The sequence below is a fragment of the Pristiophorus japonicus genome, chromosome 19 (genome assembly GCF_044704955.1).
Source record: "Pristiophorus japonicus isolate sPriJap1 chromosome 19, sPriJap1.hap1, whole genome shotgun sequence".
Lineage (NCBI taxonomy): Eukaryota > Metazoa > Chordata > Chondrichthyes > Pristiophoridae > Pristiophorus > Pristiophorus japonicus.
The window spans coordinates 2,602,050-2,618,679 of record NC_091995.1 but is presented as its reverse complement, the minus strand read 5'-3'; the positions used below and the strand labels follow the sequence as shown (position 1 = coordinate 2,618,679).

The 16,630-nt window shown below is 44.0% G+C and overlaps 1 pseudogene; it reads left to right on the top strand.

Annotated features, from left to right (window-relative positions):
- The first annotated feature begins 2,893 nt into the window (after nucleotides 1-2,893).
- LOC139230617 (zinc-binding protein A33-like) lies at nucleotides 2,894-16,428 on the top strand (annotated as a pseudogene).
- The last annotated feature ends 202 nt before the right edge of the window (nucleotides 16,429-16,630 follow it).

Below are 16,630 nucleotides of genomic sequence, written 5' to 3'. Positions count from 1 at the left end.
TCCACAACCTTCTGACTCAAAGGCGAGAGTGCTGCCCACTGAACCACGGCTGGCAACTGTTGTGCAACTCGCTTTAATACAACAATTAACTCGCCATCTGATTGTAATTAAAGGAAAATGTAAGAGAATTGTTGAGGAGATTAATTGCAGAATCATAATAAAAACGGAAGAAAAAGGGACATTATACTGGCTGTCTCCTGCTCCTCCTGGTTCATATGCAAACCTAAATAAGTCTCAAATCCGTAGACAGCTGGTTGGTTTGGTCTCAGTTACCTGGTTAGTTTCAAGGTTCTAAGTGGGAAAGGGCCGAATCATTCTTAACGCTGTCTATCCGCAATAGCTTAGCATTGATGTGTCACCAAAACCAATATTGTTCTATTATGCGACAGCCGCGATGGCGGAGGGGAACTTGGTGGACCTCAGTCCTTTTCTGCTTGCTGTTCCTTAGTTTGCATCGGCATAAACTGAAAATACATGCCTCTTGGCGTGTTTGCCTCCCCCAATCCCTGGATTAATGCACGGCTACTTTCATTGTACATTACTGGGAACCGCTGCAGGTACCTCTGGCAGTACCCAGCGCCTGCTGTAACTGAACAGACAACAGCGTCACCACGAGGCAGCAATGGGAAAAACAGACACAAAGCACCTATTTTGAGCCTTGAGGAGTCCCTCTGTCTACCTGTCCGTCCGTCTCCTCTCTCTCTTTAATTCGTTTATGCGATGTGGGCACTACTGGCAAGGCCAGCATTTATTGCCAATTCCTAATTGACCCTTGAGATGGTGATGGTGAGCCGCCTTCCTGAACCGCTGCAGTCCGTATGATGAAGGTATCGAAAGACTGCAAGTGGGAGGGTATGCCCTATTGCTGAGACGTCAATAGATTGTGCGAGGAATCGGTGTTCAAATACTTCAACCGTGAGCTGGGTAACTGTCGGGTTTGATAGATTCACATATATTATTTTAACTATAACTGCGTCACTGACGTTGTGTTTTTACTTGCTTTGTATACTGACTTTGTATTATTACTTTTTTGTTGAGGCGGAACCATAACCGCAAGGCAAGATGGGAGGCTAATCGAATATGTTGCAAGCACGTGCATTAGTGAATAAGGTTCTGCTGAATGTGGTGACGTGTAATCGGCAGGACTGTTAATGAAAGATATGTTTTTCAACGTTAAAATTTGTGTAATAACAATGGCAGAGGCAATATAATTCATCTGTTCCTGTCTGCGAGAATTGAAGATCCGAATAGACGGTTGTGAAACCGCAGAGTGGCATTTACACGAATTATGAACTTTGAGAAGCTAGCAAGATCAGAAAACAGGAACCACCTGTACGCGGTGCACATGCTGGGACATCGGGAGGACACGAACGAACAATATGCGTCTATAATGCAATCATTTCGGCCAAAACGATCCATGACCTAATGTGGTGAGACACCAGCACCCCGTGGCAGGTAAACTTGAGGCTACAGAAAATCGATGTCACACCTGGAGGAGGAATATCGACTATGGTCAAAAGAACACAGCAAGAATATGACATGGTGCCCCAGAGAGTTTGGAAGCAGAAATCGTCGGACCCAAATCTCACTGTATACCTATTGCCTTTGTTGAATATTAACTTTGTATATCTTTGTGATACTCAATGAATTCTCTGACTTGATTAAAGAACGCGAGCCCGCAAATTGCAGGTCAAAATTGGGCAGGAATCCGAGGAGAGACAGGTTGGGTGTCCTCTGTCTCATAAAGCGTATCATATTGAGTGTTCTCCATCGGTGATAATTTACAGTGGTGTTCCTTTTCAGGGAACTAACCTCATCCAAGTTCAAAATTGAAACAATGTCCAGGAGTGGTGAATGTGTTGCGCCCTTTGTGATACAGAGAATCTGGGCCAAGAGGCAGGGTAACACATCCAAATGTATCTTCAGCTTAGCAAGATTAAAACCTCTCTGTGGACTGACAAGGTCAGTAATGATTTAAAGTTCTTCCAACTGTTGGACACGGCCTCACTGCTGGGGCTGGCTCGCGGGAAATATCGCCCAGTGTCTCAATCAACTTGGGATCAGAAGGCGAGTAGCTCTGCACGTGGGATAGAGTGTGGCTGGAAATAGGGACAGAGTGTCTCTGTGAGCTGGGGTTCGGAGGGAGAGAGGGTGGCATGTTCTGAGGTCTTTTAGGCGCGAGACGGGTTGGCTAGTATGTTGAACAGGGATTCAAAGAAATGTCTTTTCTGTTTTGCTCTATGTAAAGATGAAAATTCCAAAGTTGTGAAGAAGCAGATGCTTAAATTCTCGTGTGCTCTTGCCATAAAAGCCGCGGAGTGGGGAGAGACTTCCTGCAGCCAGTCTGATCTGATGGCCAACCGGCTCCAAATGTCAAAAAGAGGGCCATAAGTAGAACAGGTCAATGTTTCACCCACAGGGGGCCATTCCATCACTGGTACGGGACGTTGGGACTAAAAATAATTAAACTGTTTGTTCCTGGGAAAAACGTCCTTTTCTTTTTATAACAGCAAACAGATTAATATTAGCACAGGGCCCGCCATAGTGTTGCAGTCAGCACATTTATTTTAAGAGTTATATTTATTTGTTGTCAACAACAACAACTTGCATTTATACAGCGCCTTTAATGTAGCATAACTTCCCAAGGCTCGTCACTGAAGCATAATTCGCCAAATATTGACTCAGAGCCACATAGGGAGACATTAGGAGAAGTGACTAAATGCTTGCTCAAACTGATAGGTTTTAAGAAGTCCCTCAAATGAGGAAAGGCAGATGAAGAGACAGAGAGTTTAGGGAGGAAATCCCAGGCCATCGCGCTCCGGTAGCTGAAGGCAAGGCCGCCACTGGTGGGGTGATGGAAATGGGGGATGGACAAGAGGCCAGAATTAGCGACATGCAGATTTCCCTGAGCGTAGTAGGATTGGAGGTGGGTATCGATATAGGGAGTGGTGAGGCGCTGGAAAGATTTGAGCACATGAATGAGAATTTTTCAAAAAAGTTGTTGCGAGAGCAGGTGACAATATCGGCCGCCGCCATGCTCCACCTCACAGTCAACAAGCTCCCCGCTGGAGTGGAACTGAACTACAGAACCAGTGGGAACCTGTTCAACGTGCGCCATCTGCAGGCCAGATCCAAGACCACTCCAACCTCTGTCGGCGAGCTACAGTAAGCGGACGATGCCTGCGTCTGCGCAAATACAGAGGCTGCACTGTAGGACATAGTCGATGTATTTACTGAGGCGTACGAAAGCATGAGCATTATGCTAAACATCCGTAATCAAAGGTCCTCCACCAGCCTGTCCTCACCGCACAGCACTGCCCCCCAGTCATCAAGTTCCACGGCGTGGCCCTGGACACTGTGGACCACTTCCCATATCTCGGGAGTCTCTTATGAACAAGAGTTGGCATCGACGACGAGATCCAACACTGGCACCAGTGTACCAGTGCAGTCTTCGGCCGCCTGAGGAAGAGTGTTTGAAGACCAGGCCCTCTAAACTACCAACAAGCTCATGGTCTACAGGGCTGTAGTAATACCTGCCCTCCTGTATGGCTCAGAGACCTGGACCATGTACAGTAGACACCTCAAGATGTTGGAGAAATATCACCAACGATGTTTCTGCAAGATCCTACAAATCCCGTGGGAGGACAGGCGCACCAACATCAGAGTCCTCATTCAGGCTAACATCCCCAGCATTGAAGCACTGACCAAACTCGATCAGCTCCTCTGGCCAGGCCACATGGTCCACATGCCCGACACGAGACTCCCAAACCAAGTGCTCTGCTCGGAGCTCGGTCATGGCTAATGAGCCAAAAGTGGGCAGTGGAAACGCTGCAAGGACATCCTCAAAGCGTCCCTGATAAATTGCAACATCCTCACTGACACCTGGGAATCCCTGGCCAAAGATCGCCCTAAGAGGAGGAAGTGCATCCGAGAGGGTGCTGAGCAACTCGAGTCTCAACACCGAGAGCATGCAGAAATCAAGCGCAGACAGCGGAAAGAGAGTGTGGCAAACCAGTCCCACCCACCCCTAACTCAACGACTGTCTGTCCCACCTGTGACAGAGTCTGTGCCTCTCGTATTGAACTGTTGAACCACCAAAGAACTCACTTCAGGAGTGGAAGCAACCTTCCTCGATTCGAAGGGACTGCCTATGATGATGATGATGAATGGGTGAACGGTGCGAGATAGGATACGGACAGCAGGGTTTTGGATAAGCTCAAGTTAACAGAGCATGGAAGATGGGAGGCCGGCCAAGACAGCGTTGAAATAGTGAACTATAGAGGTACGAAAGGCATGGATGAGAGTTTCAGCATCAGGTGGGCTGCAGCAGAGGTGTCGATGATGTGTAGGTGGAAATAGTTGGTCTTAATGATGGAGTGAATATGGGGTCAGAAGCTCCGCCAAGCGTGAAATAGAATGCTAAGTTTGAGAACAATCTGTTAGAACCTGTGACAGTGGACAGGGAGAGGGATGCAATTGATGGATAGGGAACAGAGTTTGTGCTGAGAGTCAAAAGCAATGGCTATGGTCTTCGTAATATTTAATTGGAGGAGATTGCTGCTTATCCAGGACTGGATGTCGTCAAGCAGTTTACCAACAGAGGTCAGTGGAGGGGTCGAGAGTCGAGGCAGTGTGGTAGACCTGGGTGTCGCTGGCACACATGTGCAATCTAATATCATTTCTTTGAATGATTTATTTGAGGCATTGCATATTTACAAGTATATCCTCCATGAGATAAGGAGACCAAATTTGTACAGAGTACTGTAGGAGTTGTCTCACCAATGCCCTATATAATTGCAGTGACATCTTTTGGATTATACTCCAAACCTTTCGTAAAAAGTACATTCGAAATGTACTTTTTCTATTATTATGCATTCTTACATTTGTCAGCTGTGGCTCAGTGGGTAGCGCTCTCGACTCTGTGTCAGAAGGTTGTGGCTTCAAGCCTCCACTGCAGGGAATTGAATACAAAATATAGGCTAACACTCCATTGCATTTCTGAGGTGCTGTCTTTCAGCTGATAATTTAAAGTGAGGCCCCGTCTGTTCTCTCAGGTACACGTAAAAGATCCCACGGCATATTTCGAAGAAGAGCAGGGGCGTTATCCTCTGTGCTCCTGGCCAATAATGATCCCTCAATCAGCATAATAAAAAAACAGATTATCTGGTGATCTGATATGAGCAGATCGGCACAGGCATACTGTCACTTGTTGCGGTTATTAAATTAATAACTTAAAAGAAAACATAATGAAACGAAACTAAAATATCGATTGAATCAAAGATTTAACTATTTAGTAAATAAAACAAGCTTAGAGGTGGCAGGGCAGGTGGTGTCTCATAACTGCAGCATGTGGGAGTTGGCAGAGAGCATTGCGATCCGGAGCAATCGCATCTGCAGTAAGTGTCTGCAACTCGAGGACCTTCGGCTCAGAGTTGTTGAGCTGGAGTACGAGCTGCCGAACTTGTGTTCCATCAGTGAGTGGGAGAGTTACCTGGTCTCTTTGCTCCAGGAGGCAGTCACACCCTTAAGGTTCAATAGTACTTTAAAGTAAATCAATGGTCAGGGACACGAGTGTGTGACTGTGAGTGCGGCAGGTATGGAGACCCATGATACCGTGATAGGGGAGTCTCAAGTCTTGACCCTGTCCAACAGGTACGAGGTCCTTGTTCCCTGTATGGATGAGGAAAATGACTGCATGGAGGATGGGCAAACTGCCCATGATACCGTGCTGCATAGGAACCATTCAAGTGGGCTCTGAAGGAAGCAATGTGGTAGTCGTATGTGACAGTATAGTCACGGGATAGGTATGGTTCTCTGCAGCCGCAACAGCGAGTTCCAGAGGTTGTGCTGCCTGCCCGGTGCCAGATTGAGGATATGTCCTCACATGTGGAGAATTTGGAGTGGAGGGGGAGGATCCTGTTCGCGTGATCCATGTAGGAACCAATGTCACAGGTAGAACTAAGAATGAGGTTCTGCTGAGGGAGTTTGAGCAGCTAGGGTTTAAATTAATAAGCAGAACCTCACGGATATTAATTTCTGGATTAGTACCTGAGTCATGAGTAAATAGATATGGGGTCAAACTGATCAGAGAGTTCAATGCGTGGTTCCAAGAATGGTGTGGGAGTAAGGGGTTTTATTTCATGGGCCACTGGCACCAGTACTAGGGAAAGAGGGAGCGTTTTCATCGGGACAGTCTCCACTTAAAATGGGCTGGGACCAGCGTCCTGGCGAATCGAATAACTAGGTGTGTAGATAGGGGTTTAAGTTAAAAAAAAGTGGAGGAATTGTCAGGTGAGAGGGAATTTAGATATCTACAGAGAAAGGTCAATACCCATGTAGCAATGTGAATAAAAATAAGCAAAGTGTGACAGGAAGGGATAGAGAGTTTCATGGTAGCAGTACAGCAGAGAATAATGTCAAAGCAGAGAATGGTAAGCAATCAAATTAAAGGCGCTTTATCTGAACACACAGATCATTCGTAACAAGATAGACGAACTAGTGGCACAAATAGAGATTAATGGGTTTGATCTAATAGCCATTGCATGGTTGCAAGGTGACCAAGGTTGGGAACTTTATGTTCCAGGTTACTTGGCGTTTAGAAAAGACAGGCTGATTGGTAAAGGAGGGAGCAGCCCTAATAATAAAGGATGACATAAGGACAGTAGCGAAAGGATCTTGGCTCAGAAGATCAGGAAGTAGAATCAGTATGGTTGGAGATAAGACATAACAAGAGGGAGAAAACACTGGTGGGAGTAGTTCATTGGCCCCCTAACAGTAGCTATACCGTTGGACAGAAGATTAATCAAGAAATAGTAGGAGCTTGTAACAAAGGTAATGCAATATTCATGGGGGGACTTTAATCCTCATATAGACTGGACAAATCAACCAAAGGTAGTCTGGAGGACGAGTTCATTGAATGTATTTGGGACAGTTTCCTAGAACAATACATCATGGGCCCAACTAGGGAAGAGGCAATTTTAGATCTTGTATTGTGTAATGAGACAGAATTCATTAGCATTCTCATAGTAAAGGATCCTCTAGGGCAGTGATCATAATACAAAAGAATTTCACATTACGTTTGATAGTGACTTGCCTAAGTCCGAACCCAGAGCCTTAAACTTAAATAAAGCCAATTACATAGGTATGTAGGCATGTTGGCTAAGGTGGATTAGGAAAACAGATTAAAAGGTATACAGAGTGACTAGTATTTAAATAAATATTTCATGATTCTCAACAGAATACATTCCTTTCAAAAACAAAAACTACAACGGAACAGTGATCCATCCATGCCGAACGAAAGAAGTTAAGGATAACCTTAGATTGAAAGAAGAAGCTTAGAATGTTGTGAAGAATAGTAGCAAGCCCGAGGATTGGGAGAGGTTCATTAACCGGCAAAAGATGACCAAAACATTGATAAAAGGGGAAAAATAGACTGTGAGAGCAAATTATCAAGAAATAAAAAAGCAGATTTTAAGAATTTCTGCAAGTCTGTAAGAAGGCTGAGAATAGCAAACATTAACATTGTCCCAGGAGAGACTGAGCAGTAGAAATTATTATGGTCAACAAGGAAATGGCAGAAATGTTAAACATTTATTTTGTATCTGTATTCACAGTAGTAGTTACAAAAAGCAGACCTAAATGCTGGGGAACCAAGGATCTAATGATGTTGAGTAACTTAATGAAAGTACCAAGGAAACATATGGGACTAATAGCCGACAAATTTCCCTGACCTTATGGCATACATTCTAGCGTTCTAAAAGATGTGGCTGCAGAGATATTGGATGCATTGGTTTTGATTTTTCAACGTTCCCAAAATTCTGGAATGGTCCCAGTGAATTGGAAGATAGCAAATATCACAACCACTATTCGAGAAAGGAGGGAGAGAGAAAACAGGGAACTACAGGCCAGTTAGCCTGACATCTATCATCAGGAAAATGTTGGAATACATTGTTAAAGAAGTGGTATCGGGGCACTTAGAAAATCATGACGTGAATAGCCAGAGTCAACATGGATTTATGAAGGGAAAATCGTGGTTAGCATATTTATTAGAGTTCCTTCAGGATGTAAGCAGCAGGGTAGATAAGGGGAGCCAGTGGACGTTGTATATTTTAATTTCCAAAAGTCATTCGCTAAGGTGTCACATAAAAGGTTATTATAGAAGATAAGTACTCATGGAATTGGAGGTAATGTATTTGCATAGGTGCAGGATTGGTTCAAAGACAGAAAGCAGTGAGAATGGATAAACGGGTTTTTTCAGGTTGGCAGGCTGTACCTAGTGTGGTGCCGCACGGACCAGTTTTTGAGACTCAGCAATTTACAATCTATATTAATAACCTAGAAGGAGGGACCGAATGTAATATATCTACATTTGCTGACGATACAAAACTGGGTGGGATAGTAGGCTGTGAGGAGAACGCAAAGCGTCTGCAAAGCGATATCGATTCAAAAAGTGAGTTGACAGTTAGGTGACAGGTGGGGTATAATATCGAGAAATGTGAGGTTATTCACTTTGGTAGGAAGAATAAAAAAGAGAATATTATTTAAACGATGAAAAAATTTTAAATGTTGGTGTTCATATAGATTTGGGTGTCCTAGAGCAAGAAACACTGAAAGCTAGCATGCAGGTGCAGCAAGCAATAAGGAAGGCAAATGACATGTTGTCCTTTATTGCAAGGGGGTTTGGTTATCAGAGTATGGGAGTCTCGCTACAATTGTTTAGGGCCTTGGTGAGACCACACCTGGAGTGCTGTGCATAGTTTTGGTTTCCTTAACTAAGTAAGGATTTACTTACTTGGTGGAGGTGCAACAGAGGTTCATTAGATTGATTCCAGGGATGTGAGTTTTGTCTTATGATGAGAAATTGTATCGAATGGGCCTATTATCTGGAGTTTAGAGGAATGAGATGTGATCTCATTGAAACACCCAAGATTCTGAAGGGGATTGATAGATGAGATGCTGAGAGGTTGTTTCCCCTGGCTGGAGTGTCTAGAACTGGGGGGTCACAGTTTTAGGATAAGGGGTAGGCCATTTAAAACAGAAATGAGGAGAAATTTCTTCACTCATAGAGTCGTGAATCTTTGGAATTCGCTGTACCAGAGGTCTATGAGTGCTGAGTCTCTGAATATATTCAAGGCGTAGATAGATGGATATTTGGAGTCTAGGGGAATCAAGGGATATGGGGATCAGGCGGGAAAGTGGAGTTGAGGTTGATGATCAGCCATGATTTTATTAATTTGAGGAGCAGGCTCGAGGGGGCGTAAGGCCCACTACTGCTCCTGTTTCTTATGTTCTTATTAGAACATTGCTGTTTGTGAGAGCCTGCTGTGCGCAAATTGGCTGCCACTTTCTCCACATTACAACAGTGACGAGACTAAAAAGTACTTCCTTGGCTCTGAAGCGCTTTGGGACGTCCAGTGGTCCTGAAAGTTGGTATATAAATGTAAGTGTTTCTTTGTAGAACATTAATTGTCGATCTACAGCTTGCTGATTAAATCTACATACTGCCGCAATCTGTACTCTGAGTGGATTGTTTCATTTTCCACCAGCAGAATATAATATTGGATAGCGAACATACGAAATATCAGTCTGAAAAGATCTTCGGATCTCTCTATAATGTCCCATACAATTGTGATGCCTTAATGTATCATCACACAGACACTCCTAAACCACAGGGATTAGATAATCTCCTGGGAGACGCGATTAGGGGAGAGAGAATCTGAAAAAACTCCTCTCTGGTTCCTTTAGGTAATCGGAAGTACTCTCGGAGCTCACACTGTCCCTGACCTTCAGGGGAGCTATCTCAGGTACCCGGCCGTCTGCTCCCCACCCAGCAACAGGCCCAGCTCTCTCCTGAAGGAATACCGTCAATCAGCACTTAACGTAAGCGGCCAACTTGATTCACAGGCCCACTGTTCTCAGGGAAATGAAGAAGCGCCTAACCTCCAATTGGGAAATCTCCACACACAAATCTCAATCTTTTCCCTCATGTATTCTAATGTAGGCGTTCACCTCTGTGCACTGGCGAACACCTCAGTGTTGAACAGGTGGCGCCGTATGTGCTGAAACTCAATCTGGCTCCTCCCTTTAAACAAACATTGAAACTGAGAGCGGTTGAACATTGAACCCGAACAGTGAACACAAAAGCGGATTGAATGAGGAAGTGGTGAGAGAAAATATGGCTTCCACACTGCAAGCCAAGAGTATGCCGAGGAGGCAATTTGTTCCATTTGTCTGTATTTCTTCACCGACCCTGTAATACTGGAGTGTGGGCATAACTTCTGTCGCTCCTGTATCACACAGTGTTGGGAAAAGAAGGAGACAAACTCCTGCCCGGAATGTAGAGAGGAGTTTCCGGAAATAAACCTTAGGGATAATCGATCCGGAAAGAAAGAAAAGTAAACATCGCTGTGAGGAACATCAAGAAGGACTAGCGCTGTTTTGTGAAACTGACAAGAAACTGATCTGTGTGAAGTGTCTTGTTGCCAAAGACCAGCGGGGTCACAAGTCCCACAACTTCATGCCGATAGACGAGGCTGCGCAGATGTACAGGGTAAAATGGGAGGGTCCAATCTCTGGCAATATTTTTAAAATCTGTTTTGTGTTCAAACTTTACAATCAGTTTATATCTGATTCTAGGCTAAATTGACATCATCCCTAGAATCGGCTGGAAAGAGAAAGGATTCGGCTCTGGCCACCTAACGGCGGCAGAAACAGCAGATTTCCGGAGTTAGGGTAAGGTCTCCCTGTGCTGGCTTTCTGGGATCTCGGTTAGTTTTGTTCCCTCTATCGCGGTGCATTAATTATGTTTCACATTTCATTTGGTAGGAACAGTCGAGCAGTCTGCAGAGCCACATCACATCCGAGTTCGCTAAAATGCACCAGATTCTCGCTGAGAAAGAGCAGCGTTTAATCCGAGATCTCAGGGAACAAGAGAGCGATATTCTAAAATCAATGGAGAAAAACTGCTGTGCAATCTAACAGGAGTTGGATGGTATTTATCGAGAAATATCAGAGTTACAGAGACAGATGGAGGTACAAGACACAGTCACATTTCTGAAGGTAAGACCTTGTTTTATTCATTGATCAATTTGATTTTTTCTAAAAATAGCCCCATATTGGTTATCTTTCTTCATTTTTACAATCCCTGATATCAGGCCGCCTCCTAGACTGTGTCATCTGCAAACCCACAATATCGTCCCTCTAATGTGGAGCCCTATATTGCACCATTACCTCTTGGATTTCACATTCCATTCCTCTTATCATACAACCTGTTATGCTGGTAGATTTAGATAAGGGCAGAGAGGAGCGTAACTCAAGTGTAGCATAAACAGCGGCGTGGATTAGTTCGACACAATGGCCTCTTTCTAAATCATGCACCCTATATAATCCGATGTAACCAAGAATCCTAATTAGCCGTGGAGCTGCCTTTAATGCTCTGTGAATCTGTACCACCAACTCCCTCTGCTCTTCTGCCGCACCGGGCCAACTTCCATTCGGAATGGTATTCCTGCTGTTGGTCCCCCTGTCTCAGCCCACACTTACTGGCAGATAATTCTGTCCAACAAGATCGTATTATTAACCCTTCACTGTTTCTTTTGGTTTTCCAACAAATTAACTCTACCTCCAGAATGGAAACCTGTGGGATCCCACTGCCCCACCTCTAATCACAATGAAAACCCAGCCTTAATTCCTACTTTTTGATTTCATCCTTCTAACTAATTTCTAATCCAGTTTGCTATCCTACCCGAATTCCATACCACATGAGCGTCTCTGATCATCGCCTGTATGGTACATTAGCAAGGCATTCCTAAACTCCATGTACACTGCATTCCCTGTATTGTCGCATCAACGATGTGCATTATATCTTCCAACAAATTTGAGAAGTATTTCCAACAGGATCATCTCTTTTGAATTCTGTTCTTTAATTTAAATGTTTCTTGTTTCATTATTTTTCCAGGAACTTCTAAAACTACTATCAATTGCCTTATTTTTTAACAGAATATACTTATTCTATAGCTTCAGAGTCCTTTGTTAAAATACCCCATTGTTGATGTTCAGTTCTGTGTATCTGTCGTCTAATAATTCACCTTGGCTAGCATCCCTACTCATTTTGCTGAAATCGCCTCACAGTGTTCTCATTTTCTTCGGAGCGTTTCAATTTCAGTTCGATCTTAATGATAAGTTGTGCACCAACATTTAGCTCATATACGTGACCATTACTTATAACCAGATCAGGCACCTGAAGACACCACCCTGACTCTCAATGCCCTGAATTTCTGGATGTTATTGTGAAATCATTGTGCAAGAAGTTAAACATCACAGTTAGTGTTTGGTTATTATAAGAACATGCAAACACAAGAAATAGGAGCAGGAATATACCATTCAGCCCATCGAGCCCGCTCCGCCATTCAATAAGACAATTGATAATCTACTAACTCAACTTCACTTTCATACAGTGTCCCCATATCCCTTGATACCCTTAATATTCAAAAGTCTATCGATCTCTTCCTGGAATATGCTTAATCAGCCTCCACTGCCCTCTGGGGTAGAGAATTCTAAAGGTTTAGCACTCTCTGAGCGAAGACGTTTCTCCTCATCTCAATCCACATGGCTGACCCTTTATTCTGAGACTGTGACTCCTGGTTCTCGACTCCCCAGTCAGAGCAAACATCCTGCCTGCATCTTCACTGTCCAGCCCTGTATCAAATTTGTATTTTTCAAAATTATAGAACGGATATGTCTAGTCTGCTCAATCTCTGCTCATAGGACAATCCCCCATCCCAGGAATCAGTCTGCTGAACCCTCGTTGCACTCGCACTATGGCAAATATAGCTTACTTAGGTATGAAGACCAAAATAGTGCACAATACTCCAGATGCGGCCTCACCTATATAACTGCAATAATCTATCTTTACTCTTGTGCTCAAATTCTCTTGTAATAAAGGCCAACATAACATTTGCTTCCTTTAATTGCTCACTGTACCTGCATGTTAACTTTCTGTGATTCGTGTACAAGGACATCCAGGTCCCTCTGAACATCAACATTTCCCAATCTCTCACCAGTTAAAACATACTCCACTTTTCAATTTTACCTACTAAAGTGGAAAACTTCACATATCTCCAAATTATATTCAATTTTCCACAATCCTGGCCATTTACTGAGCCTGTCTATGTCTCCTTCAAGACCTCTGCATCAAACTCACAACTTACATTCCCACCTAGCTTTATATCGTCAGCAAACTTGGATACATTACATTTCGTCCCCTCATCCAAATCATTGATATAGATTGGTTTGCCCAAAAACCGATCATTGCGGCACCCCACCAGTTAAAGCCAGCCAACACTATTTGTTCCTAATCTCTGTTTTTTTCCGTTAATCAATCCTCAATCTATGCGAGTATATTACCTCCAATCCCATGAGCCCGCATTTTGTTTAAAAAACTCTTGTGTAGCACCTTCCCTTTTGTTCTTTCCTGCCCTCCCCCTTTCAGTGTCTCTGCACTTCCTTAAGAATCTGTTACTTTTCCACTGTTTCCAGTTCTGACGAAGGGTCACAAACCCGAAACGTTAACTCTGTTTCACTCCACAGATGCTGCCTGATCCGCAGAGATGTCCAGAATGTTTTTTTTAATTTATGAACTATTTCACACTTGATGTCATGTGTGTATGATGCTGCTTTCTCAAATGTTTACTCCAGACCCTCCCTGTGAACTCAGCTCTGTGTTTCTGTTTTATTTCAGGAGGCAGTTTCCCGGAAGAGAAGGTATGAGTGTCTCTCTATTGAATTGTTATTTCATCTGTTAAAGGAACAAACTGCGAGAATACTAGAGCTGAATGTTTCATATTTTCAGAATCAGTGAAGAGGAATATGTCCTTTCATTGGATGGCCAGAATATGCTGCTGGGAGTATTCAAAGGGCCCGGTCAGCACATAGCGTGGAAAGAAATGATAGAGAATATCAGCCCAGCTAAAGAGTCTTCATCGACCCAATTTCATACTTTGTAAAAATCTCGTTGAGTGAATACATCGAAATAATGAAATATAGCAGCAGTATTTGTGAAATTAAGAAAAAATATTATGAAATAATCTCCAAAAGGAGATTGAAACTGGTTTGTGAAATCAGTGTATCTGTCTCTGACCCCACATCAGATCCAAGTGTGCAGGAGCTGTACAGAAGCAGTGTATGGTGTTGCCGACACAGAACAATGTCTCACCCTTCAGACTGACGGGACATTGCAGCATCAGAAAAATACACAGATTGCTCATCACAAAACAGGATCAAGGTATAATGGAGTCCGTGATTAATCCTCCCCAGGCAACAACTCCCCAGCCCACATCCGATATCACTCCTCCCACTTTGAGTGGCTCCATCCCACCACACCCTCCCACCAACATGAGCCTCCTAGGGGCCTTCCCGATGCCATGTTTGCCCCTTTGTTTCCCTAACAATGCTTCCATGGTCCAGCCTGATGATTTATTTTTACAAAGTATATACAGCGCAGAAACAGGCCATTCGGCTCAACAGGTCCAAGCCAGTGTTTATGCTCCACACATGCCTCCTCCCACCCCTCTTCATCTAACCCTATCAGCATAGCCTTCTGTACCTTCCTCCCTCATGTGTTAATCTAGCTTCTCCTTAAATGTTTCTGTGCTATTTGCCTCAACTGCTCCTCGTGGTATTGAGCTCCACATTCTCACCACTCTCTGGGTAACAAAGTTTCTCCTGAATTCCCTGTTAAATTTATGAGTTACTTTTTGTAATTATGGTGCTTAGTTTTTGTCTCCTCACGTGGAAATATATTCTCTACATCTACCCTATCTCACCCTTTCATAAGACGCCAATCATGTCAGCCCTCAGCTTTCCCATTTCTAGAGCCAATTCAATCTTTCCTGATAATTATAACCTCTCACCCTTGGGTACTATTTTCATGTAAATCTACTTTGCACCTCCTCCAATGCATCTATATCCTTATTATAATATGATAATCTGTAATATATAATAGTGTCATACCTTTGATCATTTATTTTAATGTTCGCGGTGCAATCCATCTGAACCATGAATTTCATCCTCCCTGAATTTGATTCGTTTATCCATTACCTTGTCGCTTCTATCTTAAATATCTGGACATCTTATTAGATCTATTTTTCTACTGTCATGTTCAGCTTGCCAGACGTGCTGATCAATACCGAGACAAAGTAATTATTCACTAATATGTAGCAAGGCTGAGAATATAAAAAGGAATGTCACTCGGAGTTTTTCCAATCACAGCAGGAAATTATCGGGGAATTTTATAATAGTATAATATATAATAGTGCCATATCTTTGATCATTTATTTGAATGCAAATGGTGCAATACATACGAACCATGGGGTTCATCCTCTCTGAATTTGTTTAGTTTATCCATTAACTTGTCGTTACTATCTTTAATATCTTTACATCTTATTTGATCTATTTTTCTACTGTCATGTTCAGCTTGCCAGACGTGCTGAACAATACTGAGACAAAGTAATTATTCAATAACATGCAGCAAGGCTGAGGATTGAAAATGGAATGTCACTCGGAGTTTGATTGTATCACAGCAAGAAATTATCGGGGATTTTTTCGCGGGGTCAGTGGGAAAATAGCATTTTGTCAGTGGGTCAAATGTCACCAGACATCATCAGACCCGCTGCCTTCAATGCCCGGCAAACCCGCTGGGCGGGGCTTAAGAGCTCCAATCAGGGAAAATCATTTCGGCCAGCGGGCTGGAGCCAGCAGCGAGACCGGGACGTGTCACTGACATCGCCCGCCGCCGACCCGCCGAGGCAGCGGAAATCGCGGCTTAAATCACTGACTGTGTTATTTTAACTTTCCCCCAGGTCCAGCCTCTCTGACTCTGGATCCGAACACAGCCCATCCCTGGCTCATCCTGTCTGAGGATCGGACCAGTGTGAGGCTCGGAGACAAACGGCAGCCGCTCCCTGACACCCCGGAGAGGTTTGATCCCTGGATCTGTGTCCTGGGATCAGAGGAATTCACATCAGGGAGACACTACTGGGAGGTGGAGGTGGGGAACAAGACTCAGTGGATTGTGGGAGTGACCCGAGAGCCTGGAGGAAATGGGTATTCCCCATGAGACCTGAGACCGGATACTGGGCTGTGTCGCTGAAACTCTTTTTGATGTCGCTGAATCCCGGATATGACTATGTTGCCGCCAGCACCTCACCTACACAGACCCCCCTCACCCCGAGTGTGAAGCCCCGGAAGATCGGGGCGTACCTGGACTATGAGGGCGGACAGGTGTCATTTTACAATGCGGACAACATGTCCCACCTCCACACTTTCACCCACATTTTCACTGAGAGAATCTTTCCCATCTTCAATCCAGGAGATAGTGACGGCGGGAATAACTCCGCACCGCTGACAATCTGCGGGGTTAAAGGTCACTAACATTAATTGAGCTGTTTCCAGCATTTTCCCGCCAATTTTAGTTTCTGATTCCATTTCCTCCCCGCGTGTGTTTGTGTGATGAACATTTCCATTTGTATCTCAGTCTGTAATCAGTGTTTAACTGTAACCCCAGCAGGGCCGGGTCACTGATTAACCCTCCCATCCTCACCCTACAACATATCACCCCCGCCCAACCTGTACT